We start from the raw sequence: 8,347 nt of genomic DNA, 5'->3' as shown, positions 1-8,347 counted from the left end.
TAAAGTTGCATAAATATGGGAACCCAAACTTTTGAAGTAGTAGTGTAAATGATAAAAAAGTGCAAAAGACATCCATGTTACACACACACACACACACACACACACACACACACACACACACACACACACACACACACACACACACACATGTGCATCGTACTGTTCTGCTGCTGCAGGTGAAAACTCTGGTGGCAGATGATGGTGGCACTTAAACTCCCTAAGAACCTCGTTAATGTAGGCCTAGAATATCGACGGGGCTGTTGCCAAACCGTACGGCAGTAAGTTCTTTCTGTGCAGATGGTAGCAGGCTGGACCCAGTTCAGCAGAGCTCAGGAGGACCTACGTCACTGTTTAGAGCGCCACATGCCTGCTGTGCATTGTTTCTGATGGAGGGTCCAGCTATAGAGGAAACGAAGCTTGTGCCCTTGTAATCCTGGGTATATATGCAATGATTTTTTATGTGTCTTGTTTAGATGCAGTCTGCAGAAATGATTCATTTCAGTTCAGTGAAGACAGGGCTCTTCAGGGCTCTGACGTCTCTGTGAGCTGCGTCGGAGAGGACCAAATAGTGAGTGATGGAAAAGTCTTGGACTCAGGAGAGGAGATTCAGGTGAGCAAGGACCAATCAGGGAACAGGGAGCACTTTCCAATCTGTAGTGTTGTGCTGTATGTGAGCATGGGCTGAAAAGGATTGAATGTTATTTCTAAAGTTAAGTTGGCTACTTTACCATACTTAATATTATTGATATCACCCACTCTTTTTTAGGGTGAACATCAGTGTCAAAAGTTGTCAGATTGTAAACAGGAATCTAAAGTTCAATAGAGGTTTGGTTTATGGTTTTGACTGCTTGTTAACACCTTCCAGCCTTGGGGGGCACTGTGATCAGAAGGACACTGTAGACATCACAGTAAGTTCCACATAATTCCAAGATATGCTGACAAAATCCTCTACTGATATGCAGCATGCATATTATATGCAAATTATATACTTCCCATATTAAAAATGTTTCTTAGCTATGCTACACTCTCATTTTGTATTATATATAGATTATATAAATGGTTTATGTTTCTATGACAGATGCCTTGCAGATATTGTGCTGTTACAGTATCATCTGATTGCCCTTCAATAAGTAAACCAAATGTACTTTTCACAAATCCATGCCCATTTCACTATATACACATAAATGACTACCTTTATAAAAAAAAATCATAAATACTTCATCCAGCTTATACAAACACTATTTGAAAGATATTACATTTATTTTATATGTATTTTTCCATAAAGATCTCTCATTTAATATGTTCCTTGAGTTGACTTAAAGCTAATCATTTCTATATAAGTTAAATGTAACATGTTTTTGGAATGCCGTCTATACAGAGGTGCGACCTGCCCAGACGCTTCTCATCTTTGAATGGTGGATGTCAGTTTGTGCACACCATGGTCATATGGAAACCCAAGTGCTGCTCAGGTTAGTACTGCAGGGATTGTCTCGGTACAGTAATCCAGACTTCATTCACATTTTACTACAACTCATTAATCATGTTGTTGATGGCAGCTATATTTGGGCCCTTCTGGGTTCTTAAACATTGTTGCTTTTGCATAATAACAGTGAAAGTGATAGTGGCATTGTGTGTGTGATATTCTCACTACAACCTGTTCTCCAGCCTGTCCTGGAGGGCCAAGATCCCCCTGCAGTAACCATGGACAGTGTGATGAGGATCACCTAGGCAACGGCACCTGCACATGTTTTCCTGGGTTCCAGGGAGTGCCCTGTGAATTATGCATAGATGGCCACTTTGGACCAGAGTGCAAAGGTCACATTCTCTACTGAACATTTAATAATCTAGTTGAAAAGTGTTTGCAAAGCTGAGCTGTGTACTACAACGTGTGATTTTATTTATGCACCTAACTAGACTTTTTGCTAGTATGATTTCATTATACATTCAGCTTTCCACACATGAATGGCACAAGTACTGTGCCATAATCATATCCATGAAGAGCATTTTCAGGTGGAGTGGGAGGGGGGAGCAGTTGCAAAGGCATTCTTGAGCTCCTTGAAGGCCTTGTCAACCTCCTGGGTCCACTTAATCTTTCGCACAGGTCCCCAAAGCTGGTCAGTGAGGGGCCTTGCCAGCGAACTGAAGGACTTAATAAACCTCCTATAAAAGTTGGCGAAGCCTAGAAAGCGTTGTAGTGCTTTTCGTATAAGTGGTCTTGGCCCAGCCTCCACCTTGCCTGGTTGCATACTCACACACCCTTGTTCAATGGCGTACCCTAGGAAGTTGACCTCCTTGCGATGGAATTTGCATTTCTCCACCTTGCAATACATGTGGTTCTGTAATAAGGTCTGTAGCATGGCCCGCACATCGAGTACATGTTGGTTCCAGGAGGGGGAATAGATCAAAATGTCATCGATATACGCGACGACGGATCTTCCCAAAAACTCCCTAAGAACCTCGTTAATGTAGGCCTAGAATATCGCCGGGGCTGTTGCCAAACCGTACGGCAGAACCAAATACTCATAGTGGTCTGTGGAGGTGCTGAAGGCTATTTTCCACTCGTCTCCTTCCTTGATCTGGATTAGGCTGTATGCGCTGCGCAAATCAAGTTTCGTAAAATATCTGGCCCCTCACAGTTGTTCAAACACTCCTGATACCAGGGGCAGCTTGTTGAGTCCTCTAATCCGCACAACGTCTCAGGGCCCTGTCCCTCTTCTTTACGAAGAAGACTCCTGCAGATGCCGGAGAGGTCGAGGGTCTGACATACCCTTGTTGCAGAGCCTCTAATATACTGTGCCATAGCCTGCTCCTCCTCCTGAGAGAGGGAGTAGATTCTGCACCGGGAGGGCACCACTCCCTCCTTGAGTGTTACCGCGCAATCCCAGTCTCAATGCGGTGGAAGCCGTGTGGCTTTGCTGGGGCTGAAGACCTACTCCAGGTCCTGGTACTCTAAAGGAATAGGCACCTGCTTCCCGGCTTCAGGACTCTCTATGGAAGTAGCCTGGAGGGGTACTGCCTTGTTTGGGAAGCACCTCCGATAGCAGGACATGGCCCACTGCCGGATCAGTTTTTTTGCCCACAGCATCTGTGGATTGTGCGTACACAGCCAAGGTAAACCTAGGGTGAAAGTGTGAGACAGGCCTGGTAGGAGGAAGAAACTGATGCGTTCAGTATGTCGTCCCCCCCCCCCCCCCGGTGACAAGGAGAACCCTGGGGGTCACATGGATGATGTAACCTAGACCTACCACACCCCAATCCAAGGCCTGTACGCTTAGTGAGGAGGGCAGAGTGATGGCCTTAATACCTAGCCTCCTTGCAAAGCCCCAGTCCATGACTTTCCCAGCACCTCCCAAATCCACTAGGTCAAAAGTTGACAGTACATGGCCTTTGCACGATACCTGGACCAGATCTTAAACATGGGATGAGAGGAAGAACAACTCACCCTACTGTTGCCTCCTCCTCACTGTACCCCGGCTGCATCCAGCTGCAGGGGCTCCTCAGGAGTGTTGGTTTGCCGGGCAGGTCCGGTCTCCGTTCATAAACACGTCAATCTGCGCGGGTTCCTGCCACTAAGGTTCGGAATTCCATTGCGTAGTTGGCTGCAGATCTCAACCCCTGCCTTAGGCACAACAGTGATAGCCCACAGAGCTTTCCCTGATGGGGATGGTTGAACACCACACGTAGTTCTCCAATAAATCCTGCATAATCGTTCGTAAATGGCGAGTTATTTGTTACCAATGCCGCACACCATACTCGTGCCTTTCCCATAAGTCTTGAGATGACAAACGAAACTTTAGCATGGTCGGACAGTCGCGGCTGATATCCGAAAAACAGCTCACACTGCACAGTGAACCCCTCGCAAGTATCGGGGTCCCCGCCGTATGCCTCGGGGGAGGCAATCAACCCTTTAACCCCCTCGTGTACTGGCGGGTTGACGGGGGAGCTCGTTCTGTGCTCGGTACTCAAAGTCGTGTGATGGATGCGCTGGCCGAGCGTCTGTACCACAGAGCGAACCTCTCCAATCTCCTGTTTCTGCTACTCTAGCATTGCCATCTGGACAGCCAACAGGTGAGCCCATTCAGGGCTGCTTGCTTCGCAAGAGGTGAAGTTCCAGCAACAGGTTCTTTATTATCCATTTTTAATATAAGCAACGATGGCAAGGCTATTGGCCTTCCAGGAACGGGGTAGTGGCTCGCAGTAGACTTGTGTGGTCTTGACCGCTAATGTGCAGCGTTGTCCCTCCGAACCTGTGGGTGTATAAATATGCGTACTGGTTAATGACTCGTAGGTGTCTCCTGTCAGAAGACAGGTGATTGTGAGCAGGGAAGGTGAGTGGTATGGTCCTGGTCTGGTGGGGGCGTGTCTCACTCTTTAGGGGACCGGTCAGCCGTGACACATGCTGCTAAATATAAATGGTGTGTGTGTGTGTGTGTGTGTGCTCGCATGTTTATTTATTTGTTAATATTATTGTTTTACCAGATGTCAAATGTGAGTGTAAGATGGGCTACATTGGTGATGGATACACTTGCACTGGAAACCTGCTACAGGTTCTGATGTTCCCCAGTAACTGACACTGACTGGTCTCATAAATTGTTCCCATCCCCAGCAAATCTTGAATTGCTCCAGAACTTCAGCATCAGGTCAAGAATTTGTGAGGCGTCTCAGCAACATAACCACCTTGTCCACCCTGTTTGTGCCTGATAATGACGGTCTCTATGAGAACGAGGTAGCTTGGTCCTCTCCATACCACACAGATGTCTGCATTCTTCATGAGTGAAGAATAAAGGTGTTTCACACTCCCCCTCTCTCTGGAATAGACACCGTCCTACAGGGCTTTAGAGCACCACCTGCTGGATGGGAGAGCTCTGGTGCTGCAAGCTCTCATTAACGTCAGCCATGTTCGAACACATCTGGGACATACACTCAGTTTGAAAGGGGTTCCTAGCCTGCAGAGCCCCCAGGCACTGGTAAACATTTACCTCATTTAAGCTGCATTATAGTTAGTGGATGTTCTAAGCAATTACATTTACTTCAAGTCTAAATCAGGCATGCACAATGTCTCCTGAAAACTGTTAGTGGATGCAAATAATTACCAACAAAGTTTAATAGATCCTTTCTGCCTCCAGGCTTCCTCTGGATATGTCAATGACCGTTACATTATCGAATCTGACATTTTTGCATCCAATGGGATCATCCATGTGCTGCATGGACCGCTAAAAGCTCGACCCCCTCCGGCTCCTTCCCTCCACCCCGCCCACAAGGCAGGGATGGGCATCGGTGTTCTGTTACTCATCATCCTTATTGTGGCTGGAGCATTTGTGGCCTACCATTTCTACACCCAGCAATCCAAGCCTTTCCAGTTCCACTACTTCAAGGTTAGTGTGGACACGGTGCGTCACAAGATAGCAACATGTTTTTAATATGCAAACAGAAAAATTAATCCAAACATGTGAAGAAGGATTTAATAAAAGGAAAATGAATTAGACTGTTATAGTGTGTATATGCAGTATGCAAGTATGTGTGTTTGGCTTTCAGGAAGATGAGAATGAAGACAGCAGCCCTTCTGGATCAGCCCTGTACATCTCCAACCCCACGTATGAGTCCACACCTGCCCCCACTGACCCCCACCTCCCAGCAGATGAGGTAAGTAAAAGAATTACAGTTACAGATTACAGTTATGCATAATTACAGTTACAGACTGAAACAGAACAAAACTTTGTGCTGCCCGGTTCTAACACTGGACTGTGTTACAGAAGGATGACGAGCAGCAGATGGTTGCCAGTGGCTCTTATGATCTTCTGCAGGATAGCTGAAGAGATGTGGGATCTCACTCAGACACTCTCCGTACAGCTCAGAGCCTGAACTGCTGTAGAGCAGCAGGACACTCAAGTGCTGCAGTACCTTAGCAGACCATAAGAGGGCCGAAGAAAAAAAAGAAGGGCATTGAAGGGCAGTTTCATAAAGCTGAATTGAAATGAACTGGACATTGACGACCCAGTAAAATGGGAAGTACTTTTGTGATTGTGTGTAAAACTGTTTATGTCTCTGTGTGCATGTGTTGTGTGGTTGAATGTTTACATGTTTGTTGGCCTTGATTATTCCTTTGGTAGAACAAGTTTATGTTCATGTTACCACTACATGCACAAATAAACAAACAAAAGCATTTGTATCAGTTGTGATTCATAAACTCTAAGGTATATTTCACTGAACACAAATTTCTAATCAGCTGGATAACTTGAGACAAAAGTTGAGGCTATAATGTCCCCCTAGCCCTTCTGCCACTGTCTTCTCATGTGTGTAGCCTGGTCCAGAATCCAACACTGCACACAGTCTGTGATTTGGGAACAAGCCAGAATGGTGCAAGTTTCAGATACTCTGGACTGGGTTATAACAGGGTTATAAATACAAGTCTTATCTGATAGGAAAAAAAGTGTGTATTTAGTCTTTGATGCATTTTGAAAGGGCTGTATTCAAAATCCTTTCAGAATACAATAATACTCTCTGTGCCATTATTACTTGTTCTCGTTCTCTTGGTTTACTTTAAAAAAACTGCCCATTGAAGAATAGAGCATTTCTTATGTGTTTTTAGTGAGGGCGAATTTTTCTCTCTTTTTTTCTGTCAGTAGAATAAAATATCTGTTTCACCGCCGTGATTATAAAATTCATTATCCTCTTCTGCCATCTTGTGGATGAAATATGTATTACAGTTATACGGCAAAATGATTTTGTCACATCTTATCATTATCTATATAAAGGTTTTTAAAACTTTTAAATTGAATTGTAGTAAAACATATATTCTAAAGTCTTTATTAAATTATCTACTGTTTTTCTATTTTTGCAGTCATAATTTCATTATTATATGCTTCCTTTCAAATAACTGAAAACCAAGCGTCATCTTTCTCACTTTAGGCTATTAAAATATAAGTCTTTGGATGTTTATTCTATTCAATTTAGTTTATTTCGAGAGATAAGCTAGTGCTTTGAGTGATAAACCAGTGTCTTTCTAAATCCGTATCCTTACCCAAACTAGCTGTGTATTTGTCTGTCAGATACAGTATTAATCAGTGTTTAGATCAGCTGTGTGCAGGTGGCATTAAAGCTGAATCTACACTGAATGCTTCCTCGCTCTGAAATCAGTCTCCTATATGCTGGTGACTTTCTCACCACACTCTCCTCAGTCAGACGCCTCTATAGAAGGGAGGTGGAGTTCTGTTCATCCGCGCTGACGTTCTTTTGATATATATGGAGTAAGTCAAACATGCATCCTCTGATTTGTCACTGTAGAATGTTTGATGATTTCCCCTTCTCTGTCTAAAAAGGTAACAGTGATTGTGATTGGCAGCTGTAAGGAGCTCTCTCTCTCTCTCTTTCTCTCTCTCTCTCTCTCTCTCTCTCTCTCTCTCTATAGGGGGCTGAGGGGACACAGTTCCTTCAGTCTCTCTGGGGTAGTGGAGGTGAAGCTTGTGTTTCCTGCTGAGTTGAACAGAGTGTGTGCAGGGCAGAGGGAGATGGACAGCTGTCTGACTTTAATTCTTCTGATGTCCACAGTCTCACTCACTACTGCTGGTAAGTACACACCCAATTATACAAACATTCTCAGATCAGTAGGAACTAGTCAGTTAGTGCTGCACAAGGTAAAGACTAATCTTGGAGAGACAGTGTTTAGCTCTTAAAAGGAGCCAGTAGACACAGAGTATTAGACGAGCCCTGATACTAGATTTCAATTCAGATTAGTACAGAGCATTTCTGAATTTAATTTAAAATGTTTAAATTAATTTTCATAATTAAAATGCACTTTTATATTTTTCATTCTTAATTGATTCTGTTTTTATTTGATTTTGTCTCAGCTCTTTACATGTTTAATTTGAAATCTTTTAGCATTTTAATTTCTTTTAGTAGTAGTTAGATGTTCATTTGAAATTTGTTCTGCTTAAATCTATTATTTATAATTGATTATGATTTATTCTTTATAGTTTTAATCTTTTATGTGAAGCACTTAGAATTGCCACTGTTTATGAAAAGTGCTATAGAAATAAAGTTAGATTAACAAATTGCTATATAAGAAACTATAAATGTGACTCAACTCTGTAATGAATCAGAGTTAGTTGAGACAGTAGTGATCACCAGTCTAAACAGGCTGCATAAGCTGGTGTAGAAAGTGGAGTGTGTAGTGGGGTGAAGCCTGGACTCTCCACAGGCTGTGACAGAGAGGAGGAGGAGGAGGAGGAGGAGGAGAAACTGCACTCAGTTCCTGAGCTCCTCCCTCCCTCCCCCACTGCACAGTACATTGGTAGAGCTCAGGAGCTCCTTCAGTCCCCTTCATCAGGACAGAGAGCAACACTGAACG

The 8,347-nt window shown here is 43.8% G+C and overlaps 1 long non-coding RNA gene across 1 annotated transcript; it reads left to right on the top strand.

Annotated features, from left to right (window-relative positions):
- Positions 1 to 5,571: 5,571 nt before the first annotated feature.
- On the top strand, positions 5,572 to 6,166 carry LOC118241651. The gene is made up of 2 exons (XR_004776270.1): positions 5,572 to 5,643; positions 5,754 to 6,166. It is a non-coding gene; the product is annotated as an uncharacterized LOC118241651 (long non-coding RNA).
- The last annotated feature ends 2,181 nt before the right edge of the window (positions 6,167 to 8,347 follow it).

Source organism: Electrophorus electricus, chromosome 7 (genome assembly GCF_013358815.1).
Source record: "Electrophorus electricus isolate fEleEle1 chromosome 7, fEleEle1.pri, whole genome shotgun sequence".
NCBI classification, from domain to species: domain Eukaryota; kingdom Metazoa; phylum Chordata; class Actinopteri; order Gymnotiformes; family Gymnotidae; genus Electrophorus; species Electrophorus electricus.
This window is presented reverse-complemented; position numbering and strand designations above follow the sequence as displayed.